The 17,431-nt window shown below is 42.2% G+C and overlaps 1 long non-coding RNA gene across 2 annotated transcripts; it reads left to right on the top strand.

Annotated features, from left to right (window-relative positions):
• Nucleotides 1-9,574: 9,574 nt before the first annotated feature.
• Nucleotides 9,575-15,697, top strand: LOC149912015 (uncharacterized). Of its 2 annotated transcripts, none has more exons than XR_016462509.1 (3): nt 9,575-9,887; nt 10,260-10,379; nt 15,565-15,697. It is a non-coding gene; the product is annotated as an uncharacterized LOC149912015 (long non-coding RNA). The 2 variants fall into 2 exon arrangements; XR_016462508.1 differs by lacking the exon at nt 15,565-15,697 and adding an exon at nt 12,649-12,698.
• Nucleotides 15,698-17,431: the final 1,734 nt, after the last annotated feature.

A 17,431-nucleotide genomic window follows, 5' to 3' on the forward strand; every position in this document is an offset into this window, starting at 1 on the left:
CCTCTTGCGGAGTGTAATGCTGTATGTTCCGGAGGAAATGGGAAATATTCAGCAGAGTCCTGGTATTTCTGGGAGAAGAGGTCTGATGTGGGGGGGGGAAGGTGATGTATCTGTGAGAAAGCTGGTGTTTCTGGGAGAAAATGCCAGGTATTGGTGAGGAAACAGATGCTAGAGAGGGAAAAGGCCATCCCTTTGGGAGAGAAGTGGTATTTCTGGGAGAAAATGCCCCAAATCGGGGAGTAAGTGTCATCCTGAGGCGTGTCATGGAGTAGATTTGGGAGGAAATGGAGGTGTTTCACAGAGTAGCGGCACTTCTGGGAGAAAATGTCCTCAGTGGGAAAGACAATGTCCTCTTGAGGGAAGAAAACGGGTCTTTCTTACAGCAAATGTCATCCAATTGGGAGAAAATCTCCTCTCTTGGGGAGAAAAGTGGTCTTTCTGAGAGAAGGTGTCCTCTTCTTGGCTGCAAGTGTCCCATTTGGCATTGTCATGGAGGCTTTTTGGGGAGAAAGCGTGTGGCAGTTGTAAGAGAAGGGGTATTTCTGGGAGCAAATCTCCTCTTTTTGGAAGAGAAGGTGAAATTTCCAAGGGAAAAGTGGCATTTCTGGGAGGAAATGACATAGCTGGGGGAGAAAAGTGGGAACCGGTGGGAAAGAAGATCTTGTACTGGAGAGCAACGGTGGTCTTTTTGGTGTGCCAAGTGGTCTCTTGGGGAGACAACGTGGTAAATAGGGGAGACAATGTCCTCTGGAGGAGTGTCAAGTAGTATTTGGGAGAGCAAACGTCAGGTATTTCTCGGAAACCGGCTGTTTCTGGGAGATAGTAGCAGACTTGGTTGGAAAATGACAGGTGTTTGTGAGAAAGCTGGTATTTTGGGGAAAAAAAGGCCGTTTTTTAAAGAATAAGCTGGCATTTCTGGGAGAATATGTCCCATCTTTGGGAGAAAACGGGTGTATGTGGGAGAAAATGTCGTGTATTTGGGAGAAAGCTGGTGTATGTGGGAGAAAAGGCCATTGTGATGGGAGTCAGTGTGATCTTGAGGAGTGGAAAGCAGTATTCTTGAGATGAAACGTGAGGTATTTCTAAGAGTCCTGGTATTTCTGGGAGAAAATGTCTTGTTTTGGAGAGCCAAAGTCCCATTTTGGGGGCAGAAGCTGGTATTTCTGTGACACTGCCATCTTGATGGGGGTAAGTGTGATCTTGAGGAGTGTAAAGCAGCATTTTGGTTAGAAAATGGGAGCTCTTCCTAAGAGCAGTGCTATTTCTGGGAGAAAAGGAGCTCTACTGGGCATAAAAATGGTGTATCTGTGATAAAATGCCACGTTTCTGAAAGAAACTGTCCTCTTGCGGAGTGTAATGCTGTATGTTCCGGAGGAAATGGGAAATATTCAGCAGAGTCCTGGTATTTCTGGGAGAAGAGGTCTGATGTGGGGGGGGGAAGGTGATGTATCTGTGAGAAAGCTGGTGTTTCTGGGAGAAAATGCCAGGTATTGGTGAGGAAACAGATGCTAGAGAGGGAAAAGGCCATCCCTTTGGGAGAGAAGTGGTATTTCTGGGAGAAAATGCCCCAAATCGGGGAGTAAGTGTCATCCTGAGGCGTGTCATGGAGTAGATTTGGGAGGAAATGGAGGTGTTTCACAGAGTAGCGGCACTTCTGGGAGAAAATGTCCTCAGTGGGAAAGACAATGTCCTCTTGAGGGAAGAAAACGGGTCTTTCTTACAGCAAATGTCATCCAATTGGGAGAAAATCTCCTCTCTTGGGGAGAAAAGTGGTCTTTCTGAGAGAAGGTGTCCTCTTCTTGGCTGCAAGTGTCCCATTTGGCATTGTCATGGAGGCTTTTTGGGGAGAAAGCGTGTGGCAGTCGTAAGAGAAGGGGTATTTCTGGGAGCAAATCTCCTCTTTTTGGAAGAGAAGGTGAAATTTCCAAGGGAAAAGTGGCATTTCTGGGAGGAAATGACATAGCTGGGGGAGAAAAGTGGGAACCGGTGGGAAAGAAGATCTTGTACTGGAGAGCAACGGTGGTCTTTTTGGTGTGCCAAGTGGTCTCTTGGGGAGACAACGTGGTAAATAGGGGAGACAATGTCCTCTGGAGGAGTGTCAAGTAGTATTTGGGAGAGCAAACGTCAGGTATTTCTCGGAAACCGGCTGTTTCTGGGAGATAGTAGCAGACTTGGTTGGAAAATGACAGGTGTTTGTGAGAAAGCTGGTATTTTGGGAAAAAAAGGCCGTTTTTTAAAGAATAAGCTGGCATTTCTGGGAGAATATGTCCCATCTTTGGGAGAAAACGGGTGTATGTGGGAGAAAATGTCGTGTATTTGGGAGAAAGCTGGTGTATGTGGGAGAAAAGGCCATTGTGATGGGAGTCAGTGTGATCTTGAGGAGTGGAAAGCAGTATTCTTGAGATGAAACGTGAGGTATTTCTAAGAGTCCTGGTATTTCTGGGAGAAAATGTCTTGTTTTGGAGAGCCAAAGTCCCATTTTGGGGGCAGAAGCTGGTATTTCTGTGACACTGCCATCTTGATGGGGGTAAGTGTGATCTTGAGGAGTGTAAAGCAGCATTTTGGTTAGAAAATGGGAGCTCTTCCTAAGAGCAGTGCTATTTCTGGGAGAAAAGGAGCTCTACTGGGCATAAAAATGGTGTATCTGTGATAAAATGCCACGTTTCTGAAAGAAACTGTCCTCTTGCGGAGTGTAATGCTGTATGTTCCGGAGGAAATGGGAAATATTCAGCAGAGTCCTGGTATTTCTGGGAGAAGAGGTCTGATGTGGGGGGGGGAAGGTGATGTATCTGTGAGAAAGCTGGTGTTTCTGGGAGAAAATGCCAGGTATTGGTGAGGAAACAGATGCTAGAGAGGGAAAAGGCCATCCCTTTGGGAGAGAAGTGGTATTTCTGGGAGAAAATGCCCCAAATCGGGGAGTAAGTGTCATCCTGAGGCGTGTCATGGAGTAGATTTGGGAGGAAATGGAGGTGTTTCACAGAGTAGCGGCACTTCTGGGAGAAAATGTCCTCAGTGGGAAAGACAATGTCCTCTTGAGGGAAGAAAACGGGTCTTTCTTACAGCAAATGTCATCCAATTGGGAGAAAATCTCCTCTCTTGGGGAGAAAAGTGGTCTTTCTGAGAGAAGGTGTCCTCTTCTTGGCTGCAAGTGTCCCATTTGGCATTGTCATGGAGGCTTTTTGGGGAGAAAGCGTGTGGCAGTTGTAAGAGAAGGGGTATTTCTGGGAGCAAATCTCCTCTTTTTGGAAGAGAAGGTGAAATTTCCAAGGGAAAAGTGGCATTTCTGGGAGGAAATGACATAGCTGGGGGAGAAAAGTGGGAACCGGTGGGAAAGAAGATCTTGTACTGGAGAGCAACGGTGGTCTTTTTGGTGTGCCAAGTGGTCTCTTGGGGAGACAACGTGGTAAATAGGGGAGACAATGTCCTCTGGAGGAGTGTCAAGTAGTATTTGGGAGAGCAAACGTCAGGTATTTCTCGGAAACCGGCTGTTTCTGGGAGATAGTAGCAGACTTGGTTGGAAAATGACAGGTGTTTGTGAGAAAGCTGGTATTTTGGGAAAAAAAAGGCCGTTTTTTAAAGAATAAGCTGGCATTTCTGGGAGAATATGTCCCATCTTTGGGAGAAAACGGGTGTATGTGGGAGAAAATGTCGTGTATTTGGGAGAAAGCTGGTGTATGTGGGAGAAAAGGCCATTGTGATGGGAGTCAGTGTGATCTTGAGGAGTGGAAAGCAGTATTCTTGAGATGAAACGTGAGGTATTTCTAAGAGTCCTGGTATTTCTGGGAGAAAATGTCTTGTTTTGGAGAGCCAAAGTCCCATTTTGGGGGCAGAAGCTGGTATTTCTGTGACACTGCCATCTTGATGGGGGTAAGTGTGATCTTGAGGAGTGTAAAGCAGCATTTTGGTTAGAAAATGGGAGCTCTTCCTAAGAGCAGTGCTATTTCTGGGAGAAAAGGAGCTCTACTGGGCATAAAAATGGTGTATCTGTGATAAAATGCCACATTTCTGAAAGAAACTGTCCTCTTGCGGAGTGTAATGCTGTATGTTCCGGAGGAAATGGGAAATATTCAGCAGAGTCCTGGTATTTCTGGGAGAAGAGGTCTGATGTGGGGGGGGGAAGGTGATGTATCTGTGAGAAAGCTGGTGTTTCTGGGAGAAAATGCCAGGTATTGGTGAGGAAACAGATGCTAGAGAGGGAAAAGGCCATCCCTTTGGGAGAGAAGTGGTATTTCTGGGAGAAAATGCCCCAAATCGGGGAGTAAGTGTCATCCTGAGGCGTGTCATGGAGTAGATTTGGGAGGAAATGGAGGTGTTTCACAGAGTAGCGGCACTTCTGGGAGAAAATGTCCTCAGTGGGAAAGACAATGTCCTCTTGAGGGAAGAAAACAGGTCTTTCTTACAGCAAATGTCATCCAATTGGGAGAAAATCTCCTCTCTTGGGGAGAAAAGTGGTCTTTCTGAGAGAAGGTGTCCTCTTCTTGGCTGCAAGTGTCCCATTTGGCATTGTCATGGAGGCTTTTTGGGGAGAAAGCGTGTGGCAGTCGTAAGAGAAGGGGTATTTCTGGGAGCAAATCTCCTCTTTTTGGAAGAGAAGGTGAAATTTCCAAGGGAAAAGTGGCATTTCTGGGAGGAAATGACATAGCTGGGGGAGAAAAGTGGGAACCGGTGGGAAAGAAGATCTTGTACTGGAGAGCAACGGTGGTCTTTTTGGTGTGCCAAGTGGTCTCTTGGGGAGACAACGTGGTAAATAGGGGAGACAATGTCCTCTGGAGGAGTGTCAAGTAGTATTTGGGAGAGCAAACGTCAGGTATTTCTCGGAAACCGGCTGTTTCTGGGAGATAGTAGCAGACTTGGTTGGAAAATGACAGGTGTTTGTGAGAAAGCTGGTATTTTGGGAAAAAAAAGGCCGTTTTTTAAAGAATAAGCTGGCATTTCTGGGAGAATATGTCCCATCTTTGGGAGAAAACGGGTGTATGTGGGAGAAAATGTCGTGTATTTGGGAGAAAGCTGGTGTATGTGGGAGAAAAGGCCATTGTGATGGGAGTCAGTGTGATCTTGAGGAGTGGAAAGCAGTATTCTTGAGATGAAACGTGAGGTATTTCTAAGAGTCCTGGTATTTCTGGGAGAAAATGTCTTGTTTTGGAGAGCCAAAGTCCCATTTTGGGGGCAGAAGCTGGTATTTCTGTGACACTGCCATCTTGATGGGGGTAAGTGTGATCTTGAGGAGTGTAAAGCAGCATTTTGGTTAGAAAATGGGAGCTCTTCCTAAGAGCAGTGCTATTTCTGGGAGAAAAGGAGCTCTACTGGGCATAAAAATGGTGTATCTGTGATAAAATGCCACATTTCTGAAAGAAACTGTCCTCTTGCGGAGTGTAATGCTGTATGTTCCGGAGGAAATGGGAAATATTCAGCAGAGTCCTGGTATTTCTGGGAGAAGAGGTCTGATGTGGGGGGGGGAAGGTGATGTATCTGTGAGAAAGCTGGTGTTTCTGGGAGAAAATGCCAGGTATTGGTGAGGAAACAGATGCTAGAGAGGGAAAAGGCCATCCCTTTGGGAGAGAAGTGGTATTTCTGGGAGAAAATGCCCCAAATCGGGGAGTAAGTGTCATCCTGAGGCGTGTCATGGAGTAGATTTGGGAGGAAATGGAGGTGTTTCACAGAGTAGCGGCACTTCTGGGAGAAAATGTCCTCAGTGGGAAAGACAATGTCCTCTTGAGGGAAGAAAACAGGTCTTTCTTACAGCAAATGTCATCCAATTGGGAGAAAATCTCCTCTCTTGGGGAGAAAAGTGGTCTTTCTGAGAGAAGGTGTCCTCTTCTTGGCTGCAAGTGTCCCATTTGGCATTGTCATGGAGGCTTTTTGGGGAGAAAGCGTGTGGCAGTTGTAAGAGAAGGGGTATTTCTGGGAGCAAATCTCCTCTTTTTGGAAGAGAAGGTGAAATTTCCAAGGGAAAAGTGGCATTTCTGGGAGGAAATGACATAGCTGGGGGAGAAAAGTGGGAACCGGTGGGAAAGAAGATCTTGTACTGGAGAGCAACGGTGGTCTTTTTGGTGTGCCAAGTGGTCTCTTGGGGAGACAACGTGGTAAATAGGGGAGACAGTGTCCTCTGGAGGAGTGTCAAGTAGTATTTGGGAGAGCAAACGTCAGGTATTTCTCGGAAACCAGCTGTTTCTGGGAGATAGTAGCAGACTTGGTTGGAAAATGACAGGTGTTTGTGAGAAAGCTGGTATTTTGGGAAAAAAAGGCCGTTTTTTAAAGAATAAGCTGGCATTTCTGGGAGAATATGTCCCATCTTTGGGAGAAAACGGGTGTATGTGGGAGAAAATGTCGTGTATTTGGGAGAAAGCTGGTGTATGTGGGAGAAAAGGCCATTGTGATGGGAGTCAGTGTGATCTTGAGGAGTGGAAAGCAGTATTCTTGAGATGAAACGTGAGGTATTTCTAAGAGTCCTGGTATTTCTGGGAGAAAATGTCTTGTTTTGGAGAGCCAAAGTCCCATTTTGGGGGCAGAAGCTGGTATTTCTGTGACACTGCCATCTTGATGGGGGTAAGTGTGATCTTGAGGAGTGTAAAGCAGCATTTTGGTTAGAAAATGGGAGCTCTTCCTAAGAGCAGTGCTATTTCTGGGAGAAAAGGAGCTCTACTGGGCATAAAAATAGTGTATCTGTGATAAAATGCCACATTTCTGAAAGAAACTGTCCTCTTGCGGAGTGTAATGCTGTATGTTCCGGAGGAAATGGGAAATATTCAGCAGAGTCCTGGTATTTCTGGGAGAAGAGGTCTGATGTGGGGGGGGGAAGGTGATGTATCTGTGAGAAAGCTGGCTATTGCTTTCCTTTTAGCAAGTTGCTGCAGCTACTTCAAGCCGACAAATAAAAGTTTGCTTTCTCCGAAAACCTCAGTAGCCACTGCTTTGCTTTTTTGATACAGATCAAACTAGAAAGTTTATCATTATTGTCTTGAGGATTGTGTACTTGAAAGAGAAGGGCTTGTGGACTTAAAAGCTTCTTTTTGCCACAAGTGTTGTGTTTAATAGAAGATGTTATGGTGGATTGCATGTCTTGCTTTACTGAATTCACTAAGTAGGGAACCGGTTCTCTGGGTGTCTTTGTTCCACTTTGGGATAATGTTGCCTGAAGATCATAACTGTGAAATACACCTCAAGTTCTTCACTAAACTCCAGTTTTATACAGACTTCAGGAGAGAGAACGTAATTGCTAATAGAACAAGTTAAACGTGCTTAAAAAGCTCTCTGTGTGTTTTTTGTTGCTGTTGTTTGTTTGTTTGTGGAAAATACTCTTCCTTTATTTAATTCTGGAATTTTCCCAAGAAATTATTGGAAGTTGTCATATAAGAAGAGTAATAAAGACCATATTCTAGGAACTTGTTTCACAGATTGTACCAGTTACCCCCAAGAATATGCTGCTCCACTAGCATATGTTTTATAACTTTCATAGAGTAATTTTCAAGATGGTAATGTGGAGTTTACACTTCTGTGAACCTGTTAGCTATATTTTCCAGCTCTTAAGTCTCTTGCCAAAGCAGCATTTGTTTCATGCAGATTTTTGCATCAGGCTTCCAACTTCTTCCTCAGGCTAGATGTTGGCCTAGTGCAAGTGGAGCTGAGAACATACAATGATGAGAGAATGGAGTGGTGTTCCCACTGATGTTTAACGACTCGTAGTTGCAGCATTGTGATCAGACTGTATTGTGTTAGTGTGCATGTGAGTCTAGGATTTACAGCCTTCTGCAGCTCTGCATGTAGTCTCTTCAGTTTTTTGTGATGGCTATTGTCTCCGAACATATGGAGATCTACAGATGATAATTGTCCTCTTGCATATGAAGTTAGAGACTCCCTCTACTGTGTAGAACAAATTAAACATTTGCTAGTTAACATGAGAGGCTTTTTTATGTTAAAAAATTCTTTTTATATTTATAAAAAATAGAAACATAATGCACTCCTAAACAAATTCTCAGAAGATAACCATTAAGAAAGATAATGAAAATGCTTGACTGAGATTGCATATGTGTTAATGCTAATATCAGACAATGAAAAAAAAAAATCAAACCTTATGTCCACATCCTGCTCATAATATTTAACATATACAGCTGAGATGATTTATGGAAGACTGTCTCAAACTTGTCTATTAGACATTTTACTGGAAATTTTTTAATGTAGTAAAGGACCAGTGATTACTTGAGAATGACTATTCTTCAGTAAGTCTTGTCTCACAGGAGACTTGTTAACAGGCTTGGAGCTTGTTATTATCTTCAAGAGAACATAGCAAGGAATTAAATAACAAAGCTACAAAGCCCATCGTTTTGAACATCGTTTTGAACAGATTGATGCTTTTGTTTTGTTCATAACTCACGGACTTTGCATGTTCATAAAAGCTGTTACATACTTTGGAAAGTTCAGGCATACCTTCAATCCTCCTCTGTATTCGATTCCTACTGACTTCATAGTAACTGCTGTTCCCAGCAGAGCTCAATGACAGCCGGCGCAGGATCGGGGCTGAATTTGAGGTAGCAGTCACTGGCTGAAAGGAATTCCTGTAATATGCTGCACTCCCCGAAGTACGATATTCAGTGGAATTTTGACGGGCTGGGCTTGACAGATTTACTGAATTAAGTGCAGAATCCATAGAGTCCTCAGAAAAGCAATGCTCTTTGGAAGTGCTGTTTTCTTCTATACGTAACGTTTCTGCTACAGAAAACAAAAGCATCAATCTGTTCTCTTGAAGATAATAACAAGCTTGTAAAAAAGGGCTGATCTGAAATAATAAACACATTTTCCTTACTCTGTCTTGTATCTGAACAGGTATTAACCAGACCCAGTTGTACCACAGCACTGGTAAAATACTGAAAGCAGAAGGCACTGCCATGTGATCTTATGCTGTAAGGCAGGCCCTGTAAGTAATAGACTCTGATTTAAGAACTGTTCAGAAAATCCTGGACTCCCAGTGATATAAAGTATACTCCACCAGGACTATCTTAATAAAGTAGTTCACAAACATACATTCTTGACTATGCTTAAGGAGTTACAAAAGTGATAGAATCTCACTGCAGGTTACTTCAGTTCTTTCTCCCTACCCTAGGTTCACAAACAAGTGAAGAAACAAAAAAATTAGAAACATCTTCACATACCAGTTATCATTTCTGCAAGCCGAGATTACAGCTTTGAGAGTGCGGGAGATATTTCCATCCTCCTGATGGCTGAGCCAAGAGGGAAAAAGGGGAGGGGAACAAAAAACGTCCATCTATGAGGCGAAAGCTCCCGAACGAGAAGCCCCGGGCACAATCCCGCGGCACCAACCCCGGCCCGCAGCGGGGGCCCGGCCACCGCCCTCAGCGGCCCCACCCGCAGCCCCGCGCCCGTTGCTCGGCAGCTGCGAGCCAACCGAGCCTGCCGGGAAGGCGGAGGGGCAGCACCACGGATAGCTCCTATTGGTCGAAGGAGGTGAGGGCGGAGCTCGAGGACGGCCGTCTTCTTCGCTATTGGCGGAGAGAGCCGTCAGTGCGGGGCGGGGGGCGGGGCCTCGCGGCTAGCGGGGTCGCGTTGAACTCCGCGTTAGGGCGGGGGAACGGAGCGAGGGGGCGGCGGCGGTCGAGGGTAAGCGAGCCGCCGGCTGCGAGGAGAGCGGCGCGAGGTAGGGAGCGGCGCGGGGGCCGTCCTCACCTGTCACCGGGCGCTCAGCCCTCCCTCCTCGCGGCCCCCGGGCTCCGGCCGCGGGCGCGGTCCCTCGCGGTAGCGGCCGGGCTGGGGCTGTGCTTTCGTCTAAGGGGACCCTCGTCCGAGGGAGGGCGGCAGGCAGGCAGGCAGGCAGGCTGTGCGCGCGGTGCCACCGGCTGTGCGCCGCTGCGCGGACGGATGCCGGCTGCCCTCAGGTAGGTGGGAGGGGGGCGGAGAGGGCAGACCCCGGGAAGGCCGCCTCTGGGCGCGAGGGCTCCCCGCCGCCGTCGCTGCGGCAGGCGGCACCTCGGAGTGGCGCTGCGCGAGGGGGGGAGCGGCTGGGGGCTGCGGCTGGGGGCTGCGGCTGGGGGCCGCCTCCGTGCGCGGGGCGGGGGGAGTTGCGAGGGCAGAGCCGCGCGATTTCTTATTTGTATAGCCGCGCTTCTTTTCACAGCAACGTGAATAGCTGTAAAACACATAATTCTACCTAAATTAAGTTGTTTAAATTGGAGATAAACAGATGTCTTAGACCTGCTTCTCTTTTTTTGCTGGAAGAAGTGAAGTCAATCACATTCTCTTACAAACAGGGCCTGGGTGTCCCTGTAGACAGCAGGGTGACCACAAACCAGCAATGTGGCCTTGTGGTCAAGAAGGCCAATGGTATCCTGGGATGCATTAAAAAGAATGTGGCCAGCAGGTTGAGTGAGGTGAGTGAGCAAAGTATTATTTACTAACCAGCTAACTGCAGGAGAAGACTCTTAACAGAATAGAAATTTATGTTCTTAACATGCTCCTTTTTGAAGAAAATGGTAGAAAAGACAGAAGTGAGGAATAGAGGATACTTAAACCAACCTGGATCCACTAGAAAACTTCAAAGTAGGGACAGTTACAAAAGCTCAGCTATTCCATTGAGGGAGTAAGCACAAAAAGAAAGACTGAAGCCTTTAGCTAGCAGTTTGTCAGAAAACAGTCTTAAATATGCGCAAGGGTGGAAAGAGACTTCCTATTTCCTTAAATGCAAGCAGATTGAAACAGTTTCTTTTGATTTCTGTATCTATGATTTTCATAAGCAGGTACAAGAACGGTGTTCTCAGATTGGATATTATGAGTAAATGCTTGTGTTGCATTTAAGGAAATAATAAACAGCAACTATTTCTCATCCAAGAAAAAGACAAACACGTAAACTGAATGAGCAGCTTATATACATATATCCCCTAGATATCTGTAGCACTCCCATGGTGTTAGCTTATTAACATTACAGGGATTATTAACATTACATTCTATTTTTTTCTCTCCAAAGCATTCATAGTTGCTTTCATGTTTAAACTTGTGTCTTTCTGTAAGGGTTGATCAGGAAATCACTTTAATTTCTGTATTTTTAAGAATCTAGGCGTTCCTAAAATAGTTGGTGGATTACATGAGCAATGTGGGTAGGAAATAAATGTATTATTACCCTGAATTTGAGATAGATCTGTTCAAGGCTTTCTTCTGTACAGTACTGCAGCCTTCACAAAGCCCTGCTCACAGTATGTATAGTTTGATTACTGCTTTTTTTCTTTATGTATTTTGCATAGTACATAACAGTAATGAAGAATAAGATATAAGATAAACATGTACAGTAGAAATAAAGTGCAATGATTCTTCTTGGACAGATGTGCAACTTCTGAGATGTCTGTAGGACAAATTCCAGCTTTTGAAAAGCATAGCACAGCTAACAGTTCTGTAGAGTGTCTATAAACTCCTCTTTCTGGTTTATTTGGATGTGAATTTTCTGTTTGCTTGTTTTGTTTGTTAGTTGATTACATTCTGTTGCCTGTGACATTAAAGCAAAATCTACATATGTAGATTTGGTAGTGTTAGAGGTTTACCACTAAACTGTGGCATGCTAGTTTAATCTGATGATTCACTTCTGAGAATATAAAAACAGAAGTGAACTTTGCTTTCAGATGAATTATTTAAATTTCTTCCGCTCTTCAAAAACAGAATCAGTTTCACTTATGAAATCAACATGGATGTTTATGTTTCTTACAAAAAAACTTTTATTCTTCTAGTTTTGAACCTGATTTAGCATGAAAAATACTAAGCTGAAACTACTATTTTTGTTAACCACGTTTATGTTAATGGCACTTAAGCAATCCAACCAGGATCAAAGCTCCATTGTAGGAACTGTGCAGATGCATAGCAGTAGACATATCCTGCCCTAAAGAAAAAGCAAAAATAAATAACGTAATGAAATGGAACACAAAGTAATTGGTAAAGTTATAAGAAGCATCATAGGGGGAAAAAAAAAATAGATGGACAAAGAATAAAAAAGAGGTTTGAGACAAAAATAAAAATGTTCTTACTGTCAGATTTCAGAAGTTGTACAAGGAAAAGGAGTAAAAAATTAAATTTATACAACGAGGATGTCCAGAAAATCTAAGAAGTTAATCTTGATTTTACATTGAACAAAAATAGAATGAATAAAAATCCTTAGGTCTCACAAATACGTATGTTATGATCATAAATGCACCATTAAGAGTCTTTCAACATCTTCTTAAGCAATTTATTCATTTTATCTTTAGAGGGTAACAATGTGGAGCAAAAAAGTTTTGCAGTCCTCTGTGATAGAACAAGTGGCAGCAAACCTTTGAGGAGAAAGAGTAAGATGGATGGCCTTAAACAGTTTTTGCTTTTATTAATGGAGCCTGATTTGTTTTCACAGAAATGAGGCAAATAATAAACATACACAGAAAGGAGAGTAGGAGATAGAAGGACAACAAGAAAAAAAAAATGGAGTGTCAAATTTTCTCCCAAATGGACTTGCAAGAGTTGACAGTGACTTACTAGAGCATTAATTTCTTCTTTACAGCTTTATTCAGGTCTAAGACAGAAAAAAAGAACATGCACACGAGTCTTCCAATCCATATTTTCTATGTTATTTAAAGTAATAAGGTTATGTATGGTATTTTATGTTGGTTTCATTTACATTTGCAGGTACTAAAATCTAACAAGTTTCTCAAAACCTGTAACAGAAAAATGCTGAGAAGAATCAAATTTATTGCTCTCTCTCTTCACATACATTGGGCTTATGATCCTCCCACTTCAGTGGCTGCTCTTCCATGTATTACTGAGTGCAATCATGTACAAATATAAGATAAACATTTTCTTTAAAGTATTTATAGTATGTTGCGCTCAAATAAATATTTGAGAAAATAAAGAAATAACCTGACAGCTATTAATCAGAGTTTTATTGCCTTTAATATATGATCCATCCTGATATAGCAATTATTGTTGTTTTAGTAAATGCATTACCTCACTTTTACAGGTTTATTTTCAGCCAGTATATCTATCCTTTTGCTCAACACAACAGAGAACTTTCCAATAGCCAAAAAACATTCTGCCTTTAAATTAAATTAATCTTCTTGGAAATATTACTCTTCCAACTCTCCTGTTCTGTATGTCAGCTACTGCTCAAAGCTGTCTACTGTTCCTCCTGTTAACCATACAGTTATTAAAACTTGGTATATGAATACCTTTTCATCATATTTATCCACAATAAATGAATGAGACTTCTCCCCATAGAATCTTTCTATGAAACTTTCCATCCCTCTGTCTTTCTGCTAAATCTCAAATAATCTGAACTGCAGTTCATTTAGATATTAGACCTCAGGTTCAGATAACATCCTTGAGGTAATAAAATGTTATTGTCTGACAGATCTAAAGTGATATTTTTCCTGTAGAAAATTCCATGGGGCACTTACACTGAAACTGAGAAGTGTTTTTCCTTCTCTTGCTGAGTGAGGGTTTAAATAGGAAATGCATATACACAGAGCAAAACTTGGAAGGTAACATTTCCCATCAGGTCTTTTCAGTATTACAGAGCAAGAAAAAGATTTTTAAGACTTGCATGTGCTGATTAAGGTGATTGAATTTTTTCTACTATTATTTTCCTTTTAGTTTAGCAATAAAGAAATACATTAAAAAAATGCAGTAGGGGAAAGATCTGCCCATGGATTTGTTGTATTTGTGCATATCTAAATAGCAGTACAGGCATCTTGTCATCCCAAGGACACCATGGAGTATTCATATAATATAAAGAGAGATGATGGGGATTTTCTAATAACTAAATTGGAAATCAGAAATGTTACTTTTTTTTTTTTTTTTTTTCCCCAATTTACCAGTTTGCAAGCAATGCCTCCTTTTCCATAAAGACAGCTCTTCAAGAAAGCCCATTTCTAACACTCACAGACCTGTGCAGAACACCGTTTTTCATAGATGACAGACAATAACTTTACAATAACATCAGCCATTTCTTTCAACACTGTCACAAATACCATTCAACAACAAATAGCATTCAACTAGGCCTCAACTGCCTAATTTCATTGAAGCCTGTATACCTTTCATTCAGTGTTAACATTACTTGAAAAAAAGTGTTTGGACATTACATTATATTATCCTCAGTTCATCGTGTTGTAGCAGATCTAATCTTTAATGAAAACGAGACATGTAGGAATCCTATTTGAACTTTTCTTTTATCTTCACTCTTATTTCAAAAAGAAAGTTGTTGATTAAACACACCTAGTGACAAACCAACATGTGATTATCATCTATAATAAATGATACTCCTGCTTGCTAGTATAATTGTATTTGCTTTTCTTGTTGCCTTTGCTTGCTTCATCCACACCAGTAGATGTGTTGAGAAAACTGACTGGGAGAAAAGAGGTCATTCCCTGGTCCTGGTTACAAAGACAGCACAGACACAGCCCATGGTGACTGAAAAACAAGGAATAAAGAGGTTCAAGACTGTACTGCAAAAGTGTATTGCAACTGCAGGTTGCTTAAAGAAGTAGAAGCAAAGGGAATGTCCACAGGTTTGAAAAAGTGGCCTGCAACTACACAATATTCATTGTTTCAGAAAGGAGATTTAACGATGCAAAATCTTTGGCAAGAGAACAGTTGTTTTTAGGGATCAAATAGAGAGAGAAATAGTGCTGGGGACCTAGACTCCATTTAGGACATAATACTTGTCTTGTCTCTACACGTGAAAATATTTTAAATTACTAGCTGAGAGATCAGGGGTCCTGAACCATGGTATGTTCATTATTGTTGATTGCATGTACTGTGTCATATCACTTAAAAAATTAAAAACATTAATGGCACTGAAATTTCAAACTGGGTGCACGTACCACTGTGCATAACAACTGACAAGCTATTATCTACGTTGATTAAAACTCTTAGTGCTAGTGTTTTAGCTTCTCCAAAAGCAAGGAATAAACAATTTGAATGTAGGCTTTATCAGTATTTGTACTTGTAATAAAACCAGGAATATTCATAGAATCATAGAATCATAGAATTTTTTTTTGAGTTGGAAGGGACTCTTACAGACCATTGAGTCCAGTTCCCCAGTAATGAACAGGGACACGCACAGAGGTCAGAGACCTCAGAGGCCTGTCCAGCCTGACCATGAATATCTCCCCACTGCCATAATGTTGTCTTGCCCCAGACCTATACAAGACTACAAAGTGAGTCACCAGCTCTGGATTCCTACTTAGGAGGGGTTTGCCATCAAGATAGACAGCAAGTCTCCATGTAACCCTCTCCTCTAGGCATCAGCCCTGGGAAACATGCTGCTAAATATTCTTCAGAAAAGCATCTTAGAGAGGTTTCTGTGAGCAGATGGGGGACATTTGATGAAGCAAACGGATGCTGGGTAAGCAGTAATTCTCACTCAACAACCAGCCTGGGGGCTCCGTTCTTTCTTCATTTCCATTCTTTCTGATGGAAATGTCCTTGAAACTTAACTTTTTCCTACTTTTCCAGTACTTGTTTGATACTTTCTTTTTCTAGTAAGCAAAAATTCTAAGCCCTTGTCCTCCAGTAACTGTCTTTCATTTTCTGATACATTCAAAGATAACCTTTGGAGGCATGCCTTTTTCTGGGAAGCCAAGTTCTAACAGCAGAAAAAAATTTCAAAGGCTGTATGGAGAGCATCAACTACAATGGCAATAATATCACTGACCTTGCTAGAAGGAAGAAATTGGAACCTTCTAATGTGGTAAGAACATAACTTTATCATCATCTAAACTTCTGCTTCTCCTTCTAAGGAGTGAGTGTCTTGTGAGTGTGTGTGACAGATGTTCTGAAATCATATAATATATAAAACAAAGTTTGTCACATGCCTAAAGATTTCATTATACATACTTTTATGATTTTTTTTTTTTGTTTGTTTGTTTGTTTTTAATATCTGGGAACCTGTTTCTGCTGGGATTTAAGTTTCAGCTTTACAGAATTAGCCTTCAGCATCAGATGAATGTTTTTTAAAAGAAAACCAGTAGATCAGTATATACATTTTTGCTTTCATCTTATAGTAACCCAAAACTAGAATTTTTTTTTGAGTTGGAAGGGACTCTTACAGACCATTGAGTCCAGTTCCCCAGTAATGAACAGGGACACCCACAGAGGTCAGAGACCTCAGAGGCCTGTCCAGCCTGACCATGAATATCTCCCCACTGCCATAATGTTGTCTTGCCCCAGACCTATACAAGACTACAAAGTGAGTCACCAGCTCTGGATTCCTACTTAGGAGGGGTTTGCCATCAAGATAGACAGCAAGTCTCCATGTAACCCTCTCCTCTAGGCATCAGCCCTGGGAAACATGCTGCCAAATATTCTTCAGAAAAGCATCTTAGAGAGGTTTCTGTGAGCAGATGGGGGACATTTGATGAAGCAAACGGATGCTGGGTAAGCAGTAATTCTCACTCAACAACCAGCCTGGGGGCTCCGTTCTTTCTTCATTTCCATTCTTTCTGATGGAAATGTCCTTGAAACTTAACTTTTTCCTACTTTTCCAGTACTTGTTTGATACTTTCTTTTTCTAGTAAGCAAAAATTCTAAGCCCTTGTCCTCCAGTAACTGTCTTTCATTTTCTGATACATTCAAAGATAACCTTTGGAGGCATGCCTTTTTCTGGGAAGCCAAGTTCTAACAGCAGAAAAAAATTTCAAAGGCTGTATGGAGAGCATCAACTACAATGGCAATAATATCACTGACCTTGCTAGAAGGAAGAAATTGGAACCTTCTAATGTGGTAAGAACATAACTTTATCATCATCTAAACTTCTGCTTCTCCTTCTAAGGAAAGTTTGTGAGTGTGTGTGACAGATGTTCTGAAATCATATAATATATAAAACAAAGTTTGTCACATGCCTAAAGATTTCATTATACATACTTTTATGATTTTTTTTTTTTGTTTGTTTGTTTGTTTTTAATATCTGGGAACCTGTTTCTGCTGGGATTTAAGTTTCAGCTTTACAGAATTAGCCTTCAGCATCAGATGAATGTTTTTTAAAAGAAAACCAGTAGATCAGTATATACATTTTTGCTTTCATCTTATAGTAACCCAAAACTAGAATTTTTTTTTGAGTTGGAAGGGACTCTTACAGACCATTGAGTCCAGTTCCCCAGTAATGAACAGGGACACGCACAGAGGTCAGAGACCTCAGAGGCCTGTCCAGCCTGACCATGAATATCTCCCCACTGCCATAATGTTGTCTTGCCCCAGACCTATACAAGACTACAAAGTGAGTCACCAGCTCTGGATTCCTACTTAGGAGGGGTTTGCCATCAAGATAGACAGCAAGTCTCCATGTAACCCTCTCCTCTAGGCATCAGCCCTGGGAAACATGCTGCCAAATATTCTTCAGAAAAGCATCTTAGAGAGGTTTCTGTGAGCAGATGGGGGACATTTGATGAAGCAAACGGATGCTGGGTAAGCAGTA

The sequence above is a fragment of the Phasianus colchicus genome, unplaced genomic scaffold, assembly GCF_987193195.1.
Source record: "Phasianus colchicus unplaced genomic scaffold, bPhaCol1.hap1.1 HAP1_SCAFFOLD_45, whole genome shotgun sequence".
Lineage (NCBI taxonomy): Eukaryota > Metazoa > Chordata > Aves > Galliformes > Phasianidae > Phasianus > Phasianus colchicus.